Consider the following 21,388-nt stretch of genomic DNA (forward strand, 5'->3'; position numbering starts at 1 on the left):
AAGTCGGGGTCCCACACGGCGTCTGCGATTAGCGAAAAGCTGAGCCTTCTCCTGGGACAAGGTCAAATTGTCCACTACCTGAGTCCAGATCTGCTGCAACCTGTCCACCACATAATCCACACCAGGACAGTCCGAAGACTCAACCTGTCCTGAAGAGAAACGAGGATGGAACCCAGAATTGCAGAAAAATGGAGAGACCAAGGTAGCCGAGCTGGCCCGATTATTAGGGGCGAACTCAGCCAACGGCAAAAATGACACCCAATCATCCTGGTCAGCGGAAACAAAACATCTCAGATATGTTTCCAAGGTCTGATTGGTTCGTTCGGTCTGGCCATTAGTCTGAGGATGGAAGGCCGAGGAAAAAGATAGGTCAATGCCCATCCTACCACAAAAGGCTCGCCAGAACCTCGAGACAAACTGGGAACCTCTGTCAGAAACAATATTCTCAGGAATGCCATGTAAACGAACCACATGCTGGAAGAACAAAGGCACCAAATCAGAGGAGGAAGGCAATTTAACCAAGGGCACCAGATGGACCATTTTAGAAAAGCGATCACAGACCACCCAAATGACAGACATCTTTTGAGAAACGGGAAGGTCAGAAATGAAATCCATCGAAATATGTGTCCAAGGCCTCTTCGGGACCGGCAAGGGCAAAAGCAACCCACTGGCACGTGAACAGCAGGGCTTAGCCCTAGCACAAATTCCACAGGACTGCACAAAAGCACGCACATCCCGTGACAGAGATGGCCACCAGAAGGATCTAGCAACCAACTCCCTGGTACCAAAGATTCCTGGATGACCGGCCAGCACCGAACAATGAAGTTCAGAGATAACTTTACTAGTCCACCTATCAGGGACGAACAGTTTCTCGGCCGGACAACGATCAGGTTTATTAGCCTGAAATCTCTGCAACACTCTCCGCAAATCAGGGGAGATGGCAGACACAATGACTCCTTCCTTGAGGATACTCGCCGGCTCAGATAACCCCGGAGAGTCGGGCACAAAACTCCTAGACAGAGCATCCGCCTTCACATTTTTAGAGCCCGGAAGGTATGAAATCACAAAATCAAAACGAGCAAAAAATAACGACCAACGGGCCTGTCTAGGATTCAAGCGCTTGGCAGACTCAAGATAAGTAAGGTTCTTATGATCAGTCAAAACCACCACGCGATGCTTAGCACCCTCAAGCCAATGACGCCACTCCTCGAATGCCCACTTCATGGCCAGCAACTCTCGGTTGCCCACATCATAATTACGCTCAGCAGCAGAAAATTTCCTGGAAAAGAAAGCACATGGTTTGAACACTGAGCAACCAGAACCTCTCTGTGACAAAACCGCCCCTGCACCAATCTCAGAAGCATCAACCTCGACCTGGAACGGAAGAGAAACATCAGGTTGACACAACACAGGGGCACAGCAAAAACGACGCTTCAACTCCTGAAAAGCTTCCACGGGAGCAGAAGACCAATTAACCAAATCAGCACCCTTCTTGGTCAAATCGGTCAATGGTCTGGCAATGCTAGAAAAATTACAGATGAAGCGACGATAAAAATTAGCAAAGCCCAGGAATTTCTGCAAACTTTTTAGAGATGTCGGCTGAGTCCAATCCTGGATGGCCTGAACCTTAACCGGATCCATCTCGATAGTAGAAGGGGAAAAGATGAACCCCAAAAATGAAACTTTCTGCACACCGAAGAGACACTTTGATCCCTTCACGAACAAGGAATTAGCACGCAGTACCTGGAAAACCATTCTGACTTGCTTCACATGAGACTCCCAATCATCTGAGAAGATCAAAATGTCATCCAAGTAAACAATCAAGAATTTATCCAGATACTCACGGAAAATGTCATGCATAAAAGACTGAAAAACAGATGGAGCATTGGCAAGTCCGAACGGCATCACCAGATACTCAAAATGACCCTCGGGCGTATTAAATGCCGTTTTCCATTCATCTCCCTGCCTGATTCTCACCAGATTATACGCACCACGAAGATCAATCTTAGTAAACCAACTAGCCCCCTTAATCCGAGCAAACAAGTCAGAAATCAATGGCAAGGGATACTGAAACTTAACAGTGATCTTATTAAGAAGGCGGTAATCAATACACGGTCTTAGCGAACCATCCTTCTTGGCTACAAAAAAGAACCCTGCTCCCAATGGTGACGACGATGGGCGAATATGTCCCTTCTCCAGGGACTCCTTCACATAACTGCGCATAGCGGTGTGTTCAGGTACGGACAAATTAAATAAACGACCCTTAGGGAATTTACTACCAGGAATCAAATCGATAGCACAATCACAATTCCTATGCGGAGGAAGGGCATCAGACTTGGACTCTTCAAATACATCCTGAAAGTCCGACAAGAACTCTGGGATGTCAGAAGGAATGGATGACGAAATAGACAAAAATGGAACATCACCATGTACTCCCTGACAACCCCAGCTGGTTACAGACATAGAGTTCCAATCCAATACTGGATTATGGGTTTGTAGCCATGGCAACCCCAACACGACCACATCATGCAAATTATGCAGTACCAAAAAGCGAATAACTTCCTGATGTGCAGGAGCCATGCACATGGTCAGCTGGGCCCAGTACTGAGGCTTATTCTTGGCCAGAGGTGTAGCATCAATTCCTCTCAACGGAATAGGACACCGCAAAGGCTCCAAGAAAAATCCACAACGTTTAGCATAATCCAAATCCATCAGATTCAGGGCAGCGCCTGAATCCACAAACGCCATGACAGAATATGATGACAAAGAGCACATTAAGGTAATGGACAAAAGGAATTTGGACTGTACAGTACCAATAACGGCAGAGCTATCGAACCGCCTAGTGCGTTTAGGACAATTAGAAATAGCATGAGTAGAATCACCACAATAGAAACACAGTCTGTTCAGACGTCTGTGTTCGTGCCGTTCTACTTTAGTCATAGTCCTGTCGCACTGCATAGGCTCAGGCTTACTCTCAGACAATACCGCCAGATGGTGCACAGATTTACGCTCGCGCAAGCGACGACCGATCTGAATGGCCAAGGACATAGACTCATTCAAACCAGCAGGCATAGGAAATCCCACCATTACATCCTTAAGAGCTTCAGAGAGACCCTTTCTGAACAAAGCCGCTAGTGCAGATTCATTCCACAGAGTGAGTACTGACCATTTTCTAAATTTCTGACAATATACTTCTACATCATCCTGACCCTGGCATAAAGCCAGCAGATTTTTCTCAGCTTGATCCACTGAATTAGGCTCATCGTAAAGCAATCCCAGCGCCTGGAAAAATGCATCAACATTACTCAATGCAGAATCTCCTGGTGCAAGAGAAAACGCCCAGTCCTGTGGGTCGCCGCGCAAAAAAGAAATAATAATCAAAACCTGTTGAATAGGATTACCAGAAGAATGAGGTTTCAAGGCCAAAAATAGCTTACAATTATTTCTGAAGCTCAGGAACTTAGTTCTGTCACCAAAAAACAAATCAGGAATCGGAATTCTTGGTTCTAGCATCGATTTCTGATCAATAGTATCTTGAATCTTTTGTACATTTACAACGAGATTATCCATTGAGGAGCACAGAGCCTGAATATCCATGTCCACAGCTGTGTCCTGAAGCACTCTAATGTCTAGGGGAAAAAAAAGACTGAAGACAGAGCTAAGAAAAAAAAATGATGTCAGGATTTCTTTTTTCCCTCTATTGGAAATCATTGAATGGCTCCTTGTACTGTTATGGCTGGCAATCAGGCAACACAGCGTGCAGTAATCAGCGCACATACAGAGATCTGGCAATAACCAAAAACAATAGGACAAGCTCTGAGACGTGGAATCTCTGTAGACTGCAGTACCTGATCTATCCTCACACAACTGGAAGCAGCAGTGGATTGCGCCTATCAACTACCTATGCAACTCGGCACTGCCTGAGGAGCTGACTAGCCTGAAGATAGAAATACAAGCCTGACTTACCTCAGAGAAATACCCCAAAGGAATAGGCAGCCCCCCACATATAATGACTGTTAGCAAGATGAAAAGACAAACGTAGGAATGAAATAGATTCAGCAAAGTGAGGCCCGATATTCTAGACAGAGCGAGGATAGCAAAGAGAACTATGCAGTCTACAAAAAACCCTAAAACAAAAACCACGCAAAGGGGCAAAAAGACCCACCGTGCCGAACTAACAGCACGGCGGTGCACCCCTTTGCTTCTCAGAGCTTCCAGCAAAAGTTAATAGCAAGCTGGACAGAAAAAACAGAAAACAAACTAGAAGCACTTATCTAGCAGAGCAGCAGGCCCAAGGAAAGATGCAGTAGCTCAGATCCAACACTGGAACATTGACAAGGAGCAAGGAAGACAGACTCAGGTGGAGCTAAATAGCAAGGCAGCCAACGAGCTCACCAAAACACCTGAGGGAGGAAGCCCAGAGACTGCAATACCACTTGTGACCACAGAAGTGAACTCAGCCACAGAATTCACAACAGAGGAGGGGCCCAATAAATAAAGCCTTTTGCTACCCCTAGTGGCCGAAGTGTGAAGTGTAATGTGTGCTAGTGATACCTGGTCAGGAGAATTCCTTCAGTGCCATCAGACGTACCATTACTCCCCTTAGTGGCAGAGTGTCATACTGCAACGACCAGATCTCCGGGGCGCTGCACCATACCTGTATTGAGTCCCAGATGTATGGTGTCTCCCCCTGTTTCAGCCGCCTCCCAACCATCCATCATCCAGCTCTTGCATCTGTGTGCCACTTCCTGTGTTGCTGTTACATGCCTGGCACCTGCCCCCATCTCTCATCTTTCTCTTTCCTCCTTTGGCAGCGTGTGATGAGCTGACCTGCCAGTGAACTGCGTGTGGGGAGCTCAGATCATCAGACGCTGCCGAGGGAGGAAAGAGAAAGAGGAGGATAGAGATGGGGGCAGGCGCTGGGCATGTAACAGCACAGGAGGCGGCGCTCAGACGCAAGACGGAAAAGATGGACGGCTGGGAGGCGGCTGAAACAGAATGCACTTAAAAACGCCCTGGGGGGGTGACAAGTTCCCTTTAAATCCTTCAGCAAACAAACTGCCTTTTATTACAGCCAAATATTTCACATTGTGAATCATCAGTTGAAAGCAGCTGCTGCTGTTTTTCTGCACCCCAGTTCCTATATTTTCAGGCATAGTTGATTCACTTGTTGCTTGGCCTTGTTTCCATGTCAAAATATGGCTTGTTGGCAATTCTTCCATGAAGACAACTTCTTTGCCAAATTTCTCCAAACAATACATGGGTATAACTGGATTTCATTGGTCATTACTAGTTCTGAACTGATGGCACTGCTGGACATCTTCCGATTCAAAGGAAAGTAAACCTGACATGTCTGGTGAAAGGGACCAAGGCAAATTAAGTCATATTACTACTACCTGAAATAATAAAGTTTTTCTCAACACAAGCTAATCTTCCCTTGGAAAATATGTCCTTGTATAAGGAGGTGTCAATATTTATTAAAAAATACCCCTAAGAGCAAACAAACACTGAAAGCCACATATCAATAACAGTTTAAGCTTCAATCAGTTTTATTGAAAACCTGTGAAACATATTTTCCGCACAAAGCAAAGAGAAATGTCAAACGCAGCAGAGTTCACAAAACCTAATAACACGGAGCACATATCAAATACATCAATAGCAATTTAAATTTAATTTTTCTTACTATATAAAGGAATACTAAACATAAAAAATGCACCAAAGTGGCAAAAACATCCCAGGACCTCAATCCTTTATCTCATTTTCTACTTTATTTAAAATTGCAAGAAAGCTAAGTAGTAAGTAGAGAAACAGCTTTTCTGTGTCACAAGAGCTCAGGAATGTCTCTTATTTCCTCACCTCAACTATACTGTGTGTAGCTGCAGCAGGAGCCTCCCCCCACTGCCCTGACTGCAGTGTGACAAAAGACTCATAAGCCGAGGGAGCGAGGCTTCAATTGGCCACCAGATGAAGTCGGAACTGATCAGCAGGATATTAACTTTACTGTTCTCTACAGGATTTTCCTGATACAGGATTATATCTCAGAAAAAAAATGTATGTATGTTAGAAAGGTACCAGGAATTAGAGTGCAATAGAAAAATAGATTCCCTCTTATAAATAATATACTTAAAAGACTATAAATCTTTATTTCGTTATACCGTTGTTTCGATAACTCTGACTCTAAAGGAAACTTTTAGCTGCCGCTAAACATTTTTGAAGCCCTGGAAACAAACTGGACCATATAAAAGTTATTATTATTGTTACTATTTATTAGTTTTCCACAGCACTTTAAAGTCATCATCATCACTTGTCCCCATTGGGACTCCCTATCAGTATGTTTTTGGAGTGTGGGAGGAATATGGAGAACCTGGAGGAACCCATGGAGAACATAAGTTGAATAAAAAATACAATTTTAAATCCTCAATCTAAGAAACCTACCACAGAAGTAGTGAGGCCATCAGGACTATGAACTTACATCCATATACAGTAACTAACGTTCACTCTGCTTATCTGTCAGCTAATTAAGGAATCGCTCCAGGGAAAACATTTATCTTGGCTCCATTTGTAATGGACACTGAATAAATAGCTGCGCAGTTAAAAATATTATTGATTGCTTTATGCTTGATAAATCAGCTCTGCTCCAATCCTTTGGTTGTACCATATGACCCATACTTTAGGATGCCAAAATCATTCATGGTCCTTAGTGAGGACAGAAAGTCTGTCTCTCTATACTTTCCTAAGAGGCTGTATCAAGGTTCTTATAGGAATGAATGGGAAATCTTTCCTTTTTCATTTAAATATAATAAACATGGTTTAAATATTAAAAGGGTTTGGCTTATAAAAAGCTCTATAACCTCTCTACAGGTTAGATGATCAATGCCTGATGACCAGGGGTCTGGATGCTGATACCTCCCAGCGATCCTAAGAATTGGTGTGTGAATGCAATAGTACTGTGCACAAACAGGCTCATATAGCAGCACATGTGTACAAAGGGGACTTTGGGACCCTTGTCCTCGTGATTGGTGGGGACCTCCATGATTATTTCTTACCTATTCTGTATATAGATAATATATATTGATTATGGTATAACACCATCACCCTTAACAAAAGTAGAGGTTTCACAGAATGTACTGCTGATACCACCTACAGTTAGGGCCAGAAATATTTGGACAGTGACACAAGTTTTGTTATTTTAGCTGTTTACAAAAACATGTTCAGAAATACAATTACCGTATATACTCGAGTATAAGCCGACCCGAGTATAAGCCGACCCCCCTAATTTTGCCACAAAAAACTGGGAAAACTTATTGACTCGAGTATAAGCCTAGGGTGGAAATGCAGCATTTACCGGTGAATTTCAAAAATAAAAATAGATCATTATTTCCCCATAGCTGTGCCATATAGTGCTCTACACCGTTCATTATTTCCCCATAGCTGTGCCCCATATAGTGCTCTGCACCGTTCATTGTGCCCCATAGCTGTGCCATATACGGTGCTCTGCACCGTTCATTGTGCCCCATTGCTGTGCCATATACAGTGCTCTGCACCGTTCATTGTGCCCCATATCTGTGCCCATATACGGTGCTCTGCTCCGTTCATTGTGCCCCATTGCTGTGCCATATACGGTGCTCTGCACCGTTCATTGTGCCCCATTGCTGTGCCATATACGGTGCTCTGCACCGTTCATTGTGCCCCATTGCTGTGCCATATACAGTGCTCTGCACCGTTCATTGTGCCCCATATCTGTGCCCATATACGGTGCTCTGCTCCGTTCATTGTGCCCCATTGCTGTGCCATATACGGTGCTCTGCACCGTTCATTGTGCCCCATTGCTGTGCCCATATACGGTGCTCTGCTCCGTTCATTGTGCCCCATTGCTGTGCCATATACGGTGCTCTGCTCCGTTCATTGTGCCCCATTGCTGTGCCATATACAGTGCTCTGCACCGTTCATTGTGCCCCATTGCTGTGCCATATACGGTGCTCTGCTCCGTTCATTGTGCCCCATTGCTGTGCCATATACGGTGCTCTGCACCGTTCATTGTGCCCCATATCTGTGCCCATATACGGTGCTCTGCACCGTTCATTGTGCCCCATTGCTGTGCCATATACGGTGCTCTGCACCGTTCATTGTGCCCCATTGCTGTGCCATACACGGTGCTTTGCACCGTTCATTGTGCCCCATTGCTGTGCCATATACGGTGCTCTGCACCGTTCATTGTGCCCCATAGAAATCTCTGCCGCCGCTGCTGCAATAAAAAAAAAAACCACATACTCACCTCCCTTGATTGCAGCTCCCGGCGTCTCGTTCCGGCGCCTCCATCTTCCCGGCGTCTCTGCTCTGACTGATCAGGCAGAGGGCGCCGCGCACACTATATGCGTCATCGCGCCCTCTGCCTGAACAGTCAGAGCGCAGACGCCGGGAAGATGGAGGCGCCGGCCGGGAAGATGGAGCGGCGCCCGGCGGCTGGAACGAGGACAGGTGAATATGCTATACTTACCTAGTCCTGGCGATCCTCGCGCTGTCCCTCTGCCTGGTCTTCGGTGCCGCAGCTCTTCCTGTCAGCGGTCACCGGCACCGCTGATTAGAGGAATGAATAGGCGGCTCCGCCCCTATGGGAGGTGGAGCCGCTTATTCATATCTCTAATGAGCGGTCCCACGTGACCGCTGAAGAGGGGAAGAAGCTGCAGCACAGAAGCCCGTGGGACGGCAGGGACAGCGCGAGGATCGCTGGGACTAGGTAAGTATACCTCAGCGCCCTCACCCCCTCACCCGCCGACCCTGCCACCCACATTGACTCGAGTATAAGCCGAGAGGGGCACCTTCAGCCCAAAAATTTGGGCTGAAAATCTCGCTTATACTCGAGTATATACGGTATATATATAACTAGATGGCAGCCCGATTCTAAAGAATCGGGAGTCTAGAATCCATATATACTTTATTTATTCAAATGTAAGAATAATACAATTAATAAATAATAGTAAGAAAGAACAAAAAATGGCTGCACTCACCAGCTCTTGACAATTCTTGTTATTTAAGGTACAGTTACACAGGGTCCATGAACATGCTTATGACGGGAGGCAGTATATGGAGAAAACACCAAACAAAAGTTCAAAATTGGTGTGAAAATGTCACTGAATCACTTCACAACTAAATATATATAGTTTTGGTAAATGGTATTATCATTTTTTGACGAAATTCGGCAGGAGCTTGAAGAGCAACGTCACTGGGCCCGCCTCCACGCAGTAGAAACTTGCTGTGAGGTAAAAATTCAAAAATCACACCAAAATGGCGGGCGGAGTGTGTCACAGTACGGCACGTTTCTGATTGGTCGCTCGCAGCAGGCGGCAACCAATCAGACACTGGACACTGTTGACGTCACTTATCTCCGGACATTAGCTCCGGACATTAGCTCCGGACAGGAAGTTGGCACAAATTGCAGGAAGTAGTATTCTAGGCAATTATATATTAGATATGGGCTGAAAGTGCACACTCCCAGCTGCAATATGATAGTTTCCACATCCAAATCGGAGAAAGGGTTTAGGAATCATAGCTCTGTAATGCATAGCGTCCTCTTTTTCAAGGGACCAAAAGTAATTGGACAATGGACTCCAAGGGCTGCAATTAACTCTGAAGGCGTCTCCCTCGTTAACCTGTAATCAATGAAGTAGTTAAAAGGTCAGGGGTGGATTCCAGGTGTGTGGTTTTGCATTTGGAAGCTGTTGCTGTGAGCAGACAACATGCGGTCAAAGGAACTCTCAATTGAGGTGAAGCAGAACATCCTGAGGCTGAAAAAAAAGAAAAAATCCATCAGAGAGATAGCAGACATGCTTGGAGTAGCAAAATCAACAGTTGGGTACATTCTGAGAAAAAAGGAATTGGCTGGTGAGCTTGGGAACTCAAAAAGGCCTGGGCGTCCACGGATGACAACAGTGGTGCATGATCGCCGCATACTTAATTTGGTGAAGAAGAACCCGTTCACAACATCAACTGAAGTCCAGAACACTCTCAGTGAAGTAGGTGTATCTGTCTCTAAGTCAACAGTAAAGAGAAGACTCCATGACAGTAAATACAAAGGGTTCACATCTAGATGCAAACCATTCATCAATACCAAAAATAGACAGGCCAGAGTTAAATTTGCAGAAAAACACCTCAAGAAGCCAGCTCAGTTCTGGAAAAGTATTCTATGGACAGATGAGACAAAGATCAACCTGTACCAGAATGATGGGAAGAAAAAAGTTTGGAGAAGAAAGGGAACGGCACATGATCCAAGGCACACCACATCCTCTGTAAAACATGGTGGAGGCAACGTGATGGCATGGGCATGCATGGCTTTCAATGGTACTGGGTCACTTGTGTTTATTGATGACATAAGAGCAGACAAGAGTAGCCGGATGAATTCTGAAGTGTACAGGGATATACTTTCAGCCCAGATTCAGCCAAATGCTGCAAAGTTGATTGGACGGCGCTTCATAGTACAGATGGACAATGACCCCAAGCATACATCCAAAGCTACCCAGGAGTTCATGAGTGCCAAAAAGTGGAACATTCTGCAATGGCCAAGTCAATCTCCAGATCTAAACCCAATTGAGCATGCATTTCACTTGCTCAAATCCAGACTTAAGACGGAAAGACCCACAAACAAGCAAGACCTGAAGGCTGCGGCTGTAAAGGCCTGGCAAAGCATTAAGAAGGAGGAAACCCAGCGTTTGGTGATGTCTATGGGTTCCAGACTTAAGGCAGTGATTGCCTCCAAAGTATTTGCAACAAAATATTGAAAATAAAAATATTTTGTTTGGGTTATGTTTATTTGTCCAATTACTTTTGACCTCCTAAAATGTGGAGTGTTTGTAAAGAAATGTGTACAATTCCTACATTTTCTATCAGATATTTTTGTTCAACCCTTCAAATTAAACGTTACAATCTGCACTTGAATTCTGTTGTAGAGGTTTCATTTCAAATCCAATGTGGTGGCATGCAGAGCCCAACTCGCGAAAATTGTGTCACTGTCCAAATATTTCTGGCCCTAACTGTATGATGAGAATGGGGGTCCAGAAAGGAGTGGGTGGAAAAATCCCTCATTTAAACTGGAGGGAAGGAACGTCCAGAAAGGTAGGAACTGAATATCAAATAAGTTTTAAGGGACTTTGAGACTATCCTTAGAATAGTACTGGATTTCCAAAGAAGTTTGGGCCAAAAGGGAACATGGCTTCTGTAGGCCCTGCCCAAAAGGGCAGACCTAGGGCATTATGGGGAGGAGTGGCGACATTCTCTTATGAGTGAGGATGAGGGTGCTGCTTAATCACCCCCAGAAATTTTGGCAACTATGATGGTTCGATACTTGAATTTCCGTGTTTACCTGGCATTACACCAGTTCTTTGACTGTGATTGTGCCTGGTACTGCAGCTCCATGGTGAATGAAACTCATCTGTAGGACTAGGAACAGTGCTCTGCCAGCTAAACAGAATCATTTTATTGTAGAGCGTGAAAAACATTTTGCAAATTTTAGGACCTGGAGTCTGAATGTAAAGATCAAGTCTACGGTATGAATTTTGGTGTCTTAATTTTAGGGTCCAATCTTGAACCTGCAATAATTTTGGTGTTATCTAAAGCAATCAAGGTCCTTACAGTGAGGAAAATAACCAGGAATATTCTTCTGATAAATCTTGCCCCATGGCGAGTCCACTTGATGAACCATTCAACTGTGGTGAGGAGATTGCATTGCTTGCTTCTACTCTCATGGCTTTATTTTTTCCTTTCTAAGCTGCGGTAACATTTTCTGGCACTGGGTTTAAGTCTCTGCCTTAGGGGTCATTAAGAAGACGCTTGAAGCCATTAAAACTCACTAAAGTAGCGTTCCCTTCTCAATTAAAACTAATTGGAATGTCAATGGTTCTCTTTATGAGCTGTCTGAGCCTTTCTATGGAGGAAAGCAAGCGATGGTCCTACACAATCATCCTGCATCTTCATCCACAAAAAAAGACCCACTACGTGAAGCATGCACTCCGCCCTGGTAGGCCTTTTTCCTCCCAGAATGCACTTAAGTGTGGAGGATGAACCATTTGCGGCTGAGTTCCTGTTAACGCAAGGGTTAATCTGACTAAGTACAGAGCCCCGATGATTGCTGTTAAATGTGGCTCTTTATCTTGCTCTGAATGTGTCCTCTGGCTGTTGTTCAATAAGTCCATTTAACTCCCTGTCTGATGCTATAAACACAGGCGAAGCCATTAGGAGCGAGGAGAAGATGCACAGAGGTCTCCTCCACCTGTTCAGCGCATTGTTATTTTCTGATATACAGGTCAGCTGCTTTATACAGGAAGGTCCAAGGATTTGGCCAGATGTCAATACCCAAGGAAGTCATTATTTTAATATTGTATTTCCAGCTAAAGTTAATGATGCCTTTGCAGGAGTACAGAATATGACGTTGATATTCATACATCAGCTCATAACATTTCTTAGCCTTCTGACAAAACAAAATTGAGCTTCGTTAGTGGCCTGTCAGGTTAATACGATCACCGGTGTTATAGGATGATAAATCACTTAAAATACTCAAGCTGTTAATATCTACATCCCTGGTGGTCTAGAGTACTAAACGACTTAAAGAGACTGTCCACTACCCTGACTCTGTTACCAGTTTTGCCAAAAATGCTGAATAATAATGCCCCTAAAGATCCCCATATACTGTATTTTCAGATTATAAGACACACTTTTTTCCCCCAAATTTGGGGCAAAAATGTGGGAGTGTCTTATAATCCAAATGTAGCTTTTGGCGGAAGTGGCAGATGTAGAGCGGGGTCACAGGAGGCAGGGTCACTGCTGCAGATCTGTTCCTCTTCAGAATTCTCTGCTCTCTTCCTACTACATTTACCATCATTCCTTTTCCGGGGCTGCAAGCCATCAGTGAGCACAGACCTTTAACTCAGCCTACACCTCTCCTAATCCTTGTTTCACACAGAGCATCCGCATCTCCTGTGGACAATGCAGAGAAAAGTAATATAGAAACCACCATTACACCAGCCCTAGCAATAAAGATTATCCCCTACTCCCCCTCACTGACATGGAGGATGAGATGAATGAGAAGAGATCTGAATGGAAAGAATCTCTGCACTATTAGTACAATGAAGACAACTGCTTAAAACACAACGTAATACACCAAAGCAACTGCTTAAAAGTTATGCCATTAATGCAATTTATGATTTTTTGGGGGATTATTGTTTCAGAACAGCTGAAGAGTTACAGGTTTGATATCACTGATGTAAGAGAACCAGTCAACGAGTCAAGGGAAAACACGATTTCCAAACTGAAAAACTTAAAAGTTGGCCTGCTTGACATTTTATCACTCCTCTGGAGTCCTAGACGGCTACTTAAGGCTCTTCCTCTCTCCTGTGTATAATGCTTATCTAGACATGCTCTATCTCATCAAGCCTTTGATAGTTTTTGATACACTGTCAACCCCTGTTTAAAATATCAAGACTTCGCTTCTTGAGCTGTCTGGCTGAGGCCAGCTGGAAATGCATTAAGATACCACTCTCTCCCTTCTCTATCGATTCAACAGTACCTGAGTTTCACAGTAAAAAAAAAAGTTACACTTAGAAAGATCTATCTATACAATGTTTAACCCTTTCTCCACCAATCTGAGATGACCAAGTGACCATTGCATTGATAGAATAGATCCTCCTAGGTCATGACCCACCGTGAAAGGTATGGTAAATGTGGGATTTGACTAATGTGGTATAGCCACCACAAGAAAGCACAAAAAGCTTTGATGTTTTGGGGTCTCGTCACTACACACATGTCCTTAGTTTTAGCTCTAGAGGTTCTAGACATCAGGCCAGTGATGGACTCTATAGTCCAGCCTAATAGAGGAAGATTGGACTTCGCTTTACAGTGGAGTCACGGTCTCCGTATGTTATGTCTCACCTGGTGAGGTGGATTCTCAAAGCCCTTGGTCCAGATAAGCAGTTGTTATGCAGCACGGACAGATAGCGTTGGTACAGCAGGAAGGTCCGGATAGAACAAATGAGAATCACGAGATCCAATGAACCAGAGTTTGGTACATCAGATCTCGTGATTCCCATTTGTTCTATCTAGACCTTCCGGCTGCACCAGCGCCATCTGTCCTTGCTGCATAACAACTGCTTACCTGGACAAAGGGCTTTGAGAATCCACCTTACCAGGTGGGACCAGAGTTATTATGATGGCAACTGGCTTATCAGAGGTAGCAGAGGAGGTACAGCGATGAGAAATCCGTGGAACAGAGCTGAGGTGCACAACAATATGGCATAGTTGATTCACCGATACAGAAATCTCAATAATGATAAGCAGATTTTAACAAAAATAGCTCACGAAAAACAAATGCCTTTAAAATATACCTTTTAATTTTGTTTTAATAAAAAATGCACAGCAAACAAACTAACTATAATATGCCTTACCAGGCCAGACAGACTGGTCATAAATAAATACAATGGTATCCCTAAAGCTCCCCTACTTGACTGTGAAGGTTGGCACCCTACCTTGAACGCAAAATGGCGCCTCCGGTCAATGGTGGCTACCCCTAGAGTCACGCTGTAATTCCCTGTTAGAAAAAGTACTAAACAAACTTATCCAAGACAGCCTGAAAACAGATGCAGGGTGAAGGGGGCGCAAATATTGCAGGGGGGTGTGGAGGAGTGGGGCGGGGGGGTGGTAGGGATTAGGGAGTTGGATTTAATGTAGGCGCTAAGGGGTAAGAGTGACAAAAATCCAATAAGGACCCTCATCCAAATCAATTATATAGAGTAAATTAAAGATGTTACAACCTACAACAGGCTGCTTTTTCTGATGTCTTGAATCTTTTGACACTGATGGCCCCTTTTGCCTCCTGATGCCACTTGTGTGGTCCCTATAGTATACCATTGTATTCATTTATGACCAGTGTTTAGCCTGGTAAGGTGTATTATAGTTAGTTTGTTTGCTGTGTCGGGTTGGCCGAGAAACAGAGTCGGCAGAAGGAGGAGGATGCAGCACTGGATCCATGAGATACAAGTAACACCATAATATCTTAGCAATCGGCTTAAACACCTAGTATGTGTCCTGGGTGTTAGGTGCCAGCGTGGGCACTGACAGGCCACTCTGCCTTGAGATGGGACAACAAACTAAAAGTCTGTCCTGGATGAAAGAAAGACGAATGAGCTATTCCTTTCTACTCTCCCCATACACAGGTACTCGTCTATGTTGATCATCCAAACAGGAATGTAACGATCACAGTAGCAGAGAATATGACCATGACTGGGCCGGGCCCATGCGGGAAAAGGACGAGGACACACATTCAGCTGAAATGTATTGCAATGATGAGACCTGCTGGTTCCCTGCACTGCAATACACGCCGCGACCTCATGCCTTGTCCGATGCTTGCAACCTGAAGTAAGCAGCCTGCCACTCCGTCTAATTGAAGAGGATAGCATGCGTCGAGGGAGCAGGGTAAGGCGAGTAGAGTCTTTTTTTTCTACATTTGTTGGAGTAGAGCAGTAGAACAGGGACATTGTTACTGGAAGAAGCCCAGGATGGAGAACATTATACCAGGATGAGGGGAATTTTACCACAATGGGGGACATATATTACTGAAAGAGGCCCAAGATGGGGAACAATACACCAGAATGGGGGACATTACACCAGTAATGGGAGGCATTATGCCATGAAGGGGCCCAGGATGGGGGACAGATATTATTGAAAGGGGCCCAAGATGGAGGACATGACATTTTGCTAGGAAAGTGAGACATTATATTTCTATAGAGGACATTATATCAGGAAGGTGCCCAGGATGGGGGGACATAATTACAGGGAGAGGCCAGGATCCGGGACATTATTACAGGATGGGAGACAGATAATATTGAAAGGGACCCAGGATAGAGGACATAACATTATGCTAGGAAAGTAAGACATTATACTTCTATAGAGGGCATCATATTAGGAAGCGGCCCAGGATGGGGGACATAATTACAGGAAGGGGCCAGGATTAAGGACATTATTACAAGATGGGGGACATTTTACATGAGGGATGAGAGTGAGAACACAAATGTCTCACAGGAACTGGAACACTACAAGAGTTCATACATCTAGTGAACATGCAGGTGAGGGCCCAGGTACAAATTTTGCACCAGGCCTATCAGACTAGTTATTGCTGTATACAACTGGAGCGCCTGCCAGGGCCTAGGGGTTACTCGGTACCGGGTCCGATTGCCATTAATGGGGTGGTCATGGTGGTAACGACCCAGCCTGTGGCCCTGGGCGTCCAAATAAAGGGGACAGTCTTAAAAGGGGATTTGAATAAAGTCTGTAAAATAAGAAATGTTTGTGACGCCACCTGTGGTACTCGGTCAGGGGTGACTGACGTTGCTTAAAGGGGTCCTCTGGGGGGATGGTACTGCAGCAAAGATGGGATAGCTTTCCACAGGTGAAGTTGGGTCCCCAGGGCTCCTGATATATTTGGCAAGGATGGTGTGGTGCCAGAAATAATCAGAGGACACAGGGTTGCAGTCTCTTTACCTAGTTTACTGATGGTAGACAGCCATAGTCCAGGGTACCAGCAACAGGTGTTGGTGAGGTCCGGTCGACCTGGGAGCAATGATGGATCCCTCTCTCAGGTGAGGTTCGTAAGCCTTCCTTCTTGCACTTTGGGGCGAGTTCCTTGCTGCCTGTGGCTCCTAACAAGGTCCTCTCTGTCCCTGTCCTAGGACAGTACCCGTATGGTAGGCAACGCAAGACTTTTTACAGGGTTTCTATCATGACCCGGGCTCTATGTGTAGCTGTACCTTCGGGTGTCGATGTGGGCAGACAACCTGCAGTCTTCTGTCCTCCGCTTCTGCTGTGAGACATAGAGTACTACACAACCACGGGCTTCCAGTGCCCGGTTCCTGCGTTTCAGCTTGCAGGGAGCCCAGTCACAACTCTCCTCCAGCTCCTTTGTTCTCCTGTGCTTCTCCCCTCTGGCACTTGCTGTCCATGCAACCCGTCTGCTTCTCTTCTCTGGCCTGGAGCTACAGCACCACACGTGGCTGCACGGCCCCAACTCTGCTCTCACTCCTCTCTCCTCCACCATCTCTGAACAACTTCCTTCTCCTCTGTCTCCCTGGACCAACTGCCTTTTTCCAACTCACTAACTACTCCTCCAAGCCAGAATATATCTATATCTGGGGAAGCTCCCCTGAAACCGGGTTCGGAGCTCCCACTTCTGGCTGGGAATCGGAACATGTTGCATGTGTGTGTACCACCTGTTAAAGGGATCTTCCTTGCTTCAAGGCATGGCATCACCCTCCCCGAGAGGAAAGCAACACCACTGTAACAGCCAGTTTCCTGGGGTGTTACACAAGTACTTTCAATAAGTAGAGGAAAATAATCGGCCATATTGAAATCCAGAATTTCATCAAAATCTGCTGTCAGTGGGTAGCCAGTATACCCCCTGTATACATTAGTCCCAAGGATTTGGTCACTTTGTATATAATGTGTCTGGGCAGGTAGGGCTGGAGGTTTCATAGACTAAGATGACTTCAAGCACATTCGTACACCTGGGACCTGTCAGGTCAAGTGCGCCAATTAGTGAAGCTCTGCGACATCCGCAAAGATATCATTACTTCCACTATATGTTGTGCTAAATAACAAACTTGCCTCGGTACAGCAGAATTTTTTAGAAGCCAGTGATGCTTAATCCCAGTTGTGTTTTCCTTTTGATGTTTGGATAAATCAGCTTTTCTGGTTTGGTATGAGGCCTCTAATCACTTTATTGACAGCTCCGCTGAACACGCTGCAGAGCGGCCAATTCTATATTGCTTTGTGTATTTTGATGAAGCGATGTAATAGAAGTCGCTATTGACCTGTGCGTGTGTTAAACAAGTGTAAAGCAGAGCGCTTCCTATTGACCCGAGCAGTTTAGTTTAACTAGTGGAAAAGTAGAAAATCACAGAGTTCGGGATTCACAAATGACTGCTTTCCCCAGAGCCCTTTATCTTGAGTCCGCTGAGGGCGAAAAAGCAAACTGTGCATTTCCCTCCCTCATTTGTGTGCCTCCTGACAAACTCAACATAGCCATTCCGTTGTGCTCTGCTGCATCAATTGATAAAGTGTGTCTCCAGACAAACCCAGCTATGCTAACCAAAGTTAGGATCTTTAAATGACTAGTCCAGACTTAACAACCAATAAGTTCTTGAAGATAACGCACGACACAAAATCCATCAGAAAAGGTTTAAACAAAAAAAAGGATTCACGTTTATTATGCATAAATAACAGACAAAAACAGGTAATAACGCGAGGAAGTAACAACAGCTAAAAGACCGATGCGAAGTAAGGTGGAACAAATTATATCACATCAGAAAGAGAAAACAAGTGTCCCCTAGAAACAACTGCACATATGTGTAGAGCTATGCTGGTATACAAAGGTGCAAAAAGGGTTCATTAGCCAGTGAGCCGGTAAGCTTTGTTGGCAGTCTGGGCAATGAGTTCAGGTATAATAGAGCCTGATATTCCCATCGGACATAGCATCTAAAATAGGTGCTGCATGTGCATATGGCTGCTACGCAAAGGTGGTGAAACGCGCGTCGAGGCTCCTGCATGTCCTATAAAGTGCATGTCCTGCACTTTAGTTAAGACATGTCTCAAAGTAATGCTACTTTACACTATTTTTATATCCAGTGAATAATCTTCTTGCCCTATGCCATTTATGCTGTTAGTCTGACACTTAGCCCGTAGCAGCCATATGCACATGCAGCACCTATTTTAGATGCTCTGTCCGATGGGATGAGTTACTGTATACCTGAACTCATTGCCCAGACTGCCAACAAAGCTTACCGGCTCACTGGCTAATTAACCCTTTTTGCACCTTTGTATACCAGCATAACTCTACACATATGTTCGGTTGTTGCTAGGGGACACTTGTTTTCTCTTTCCGATGTGATACAACCCCTGGCAATAATTATGGAAACACCGGCCTTGGAGGATGTTCATTCGGTTGTTTAATTTTGTAGAAAAAAGCAGATCACAGACATGGCACAAAACTAAAGTCATTTCACATGGCAACTTCCTGGCTTTAAGAAACACTAAACGAAATCAAGAACAAAAAATGTGGTAGTCAGTAATAGTTACTTTTTTAACCAAGCATAGGGGAAAATTATGGAATCACTCAATTCTGAGGAAAAAAATATCAAATATAGGCCATCTTTAGCCACCACTAGAGGGAGTTCATTGCACACATGAGATGCATATAATTGCATATGCAGTGAGCTCCTCCTAGTGGTTGCTGCCTTGGTGAAAACTTCAGAACAATCTGGCAAAGTAAACTGCTATAGTGTATTATATCCCCTTTAGGCTACTGCCGCCTATGAAAGTTTAGAGCCCCTTTAATGTACGCTTGAAGAGCTCCTTAATTTTCGGTGTCTTTACAATTATAACTGATTTACCGTTTTCAGCCGCCATGTGAGCATTGCTTGGCGAGAGATTGCGATAATAGCATATTACAATGTGACATTCATTATTTTACGTGTTTTATAACATTTAATTAAAAGTGACAATGAGCTGCTTCACTTATGAGTTACTCCGTGTATCCAGATGAAGTTCACTTCTTTGCCATGTGTTATCACGTCACCTTCTGAGATTTCTAATATTTACACCTAAAATATGGCTTAAATGAAGCCTACCATAGTTTACTTAGTGTACATACTGTAAGGGGTGTGAATATTTTTGAAATAACTTATTTACAAGTCAGGTGATCATTATTTGAGTATCTGCTCTCAGAGGATGTATATCCATTTTCCTGTATTCCCATGACAAAATGACTTGTTTTGCATTCTTTTCCTTCAGTGTTGTCATAGGGGCATTTTGAGCAGAGCCGGCCCTAGGCCCCACTCACATGTCCATTTTTGTGTCTGTATGCGCTTTTTAATGACTGCAAATATGAACACTCGCGCACCCATTGTAGTCAATGGTGGTGAACACGTCAGGCTCGTGTGAAAAATCTGCAGACATGTCCTTTTTTTTGTGCAGCACGGACAAAATGTTTGTGTCACCCGTGACACGTACTGGTGCCTGGGAAAGAGCCGTACAGTTCATGCTGTACATAGGCGCTGGGTGCTGAAGGCAGCTCTCATCATTATCGCCTGGTCTCCTTGAGATCAGCGCGACCAGGCGACAATGACGGGAGTTGTATTCAGCTCCCACCGTGTGCGTTGTCTGTAAAATTAAGAATTAAATGAAAAACTTTTGTGGGCTTCAGTATAATTTTCATAATCAACGGAGGGAAAGCCCACGGCCGAGGGCTGATGTTAGTTATCTGGGAAAGGGGACAATACACCAAAAAATTCCCAGGCTATTAACAACAACAACTCACAGCTGCTTGTTTAGCCTTTACTGGTTATTTTACAGGGGGACCCCAGTAAAAAGTATTATGTAGGGTGTCCCTATAAATTCAAACCAGCAAATGCTAAGCAGACAGCTGTGGGTTGATATTAATAGCATGGGAAGGGGCCAGGGATAATGTCCTCCTTCCCAGGCTATCATCAGCCCTTAGCTGCCCCAGAAATGGCACATCCATAAGATGCGCCAAATTTGGTGCTTAGCCTCGTTCTTCCTTTTTGCCCTGTGATGGTGGTAAGTGGAGTAATAGGGTTGGGGTTAATGTCAGCTTTGTATTATCAGCTGACATTAAGCCAAGGGGGTTAGTAATGGAGAGATGTCTATAAGATGTCCCAATTACTAAACCCCATAGTAAGTTTTGAAATAAACACACTGCAAAAAATAAAATCTTTTACTTGAAATAAATACTCCCCAACCCTATTTTTCCCATTTATTACTGAAAAAATAAAAATAATTTTAAAAAATTCCTCACCTGTCCGACGTGAAAATAATCAATTTGTCCCACGCCATAATCCATCTCTGCTACATCCAGATGTTTTAATGAATGGTGGCATGATGCGACCATTCACCCTGACATCCAGGAGCTTGGGGCGCAGCTTCAGTGACGTCATTGAGGTGACCGCTGATCACTGAAGCTGTGGTTCCCACTCAATGCGATCACCACTAGCACCATGAGAATTTTGTCAGCTCAGTGTCTCCTGGATGTCAGGGTGAAGGTTCGCATCATGCCGCGGTTCATCAAGACACCCAAATGTAGCAGAGATGGATTACGGCGGGCGACAAATGGATGATCTTCTTGTCCGACAGGTGAGGATTATGGTTGTTTATTATTTCCATTTTTTCAGTAATAAATGGGAAAAATAGTGTTGGGGAGTGTTTATTTCAAATAAAGGATTTAATTCTTGCTGTGTGTTTATTTCAAAACTTACTATAGGGCTAGTAATGGTGGTGTCTTATAGACGCCTCTCCATTACTAATCGCTGGGCTTGATGTCAGCTGACAATACAAAGCT

Source organism: Ranitomeya imitator, chromosome 2 (assembly GCF_032444005.1).
Source record: "Ranitomeya imitator isolate aRanImi1 chromosome 2, aRanImi1.pri, whole genome shotgun sequence".
Classification (NCBI taxonomy): Eukaryota; Metazoa; Chordata; class Amphibia; order Anura; family Dendrobatidae; genus Ranitomeya; species Ranitomeya imitator.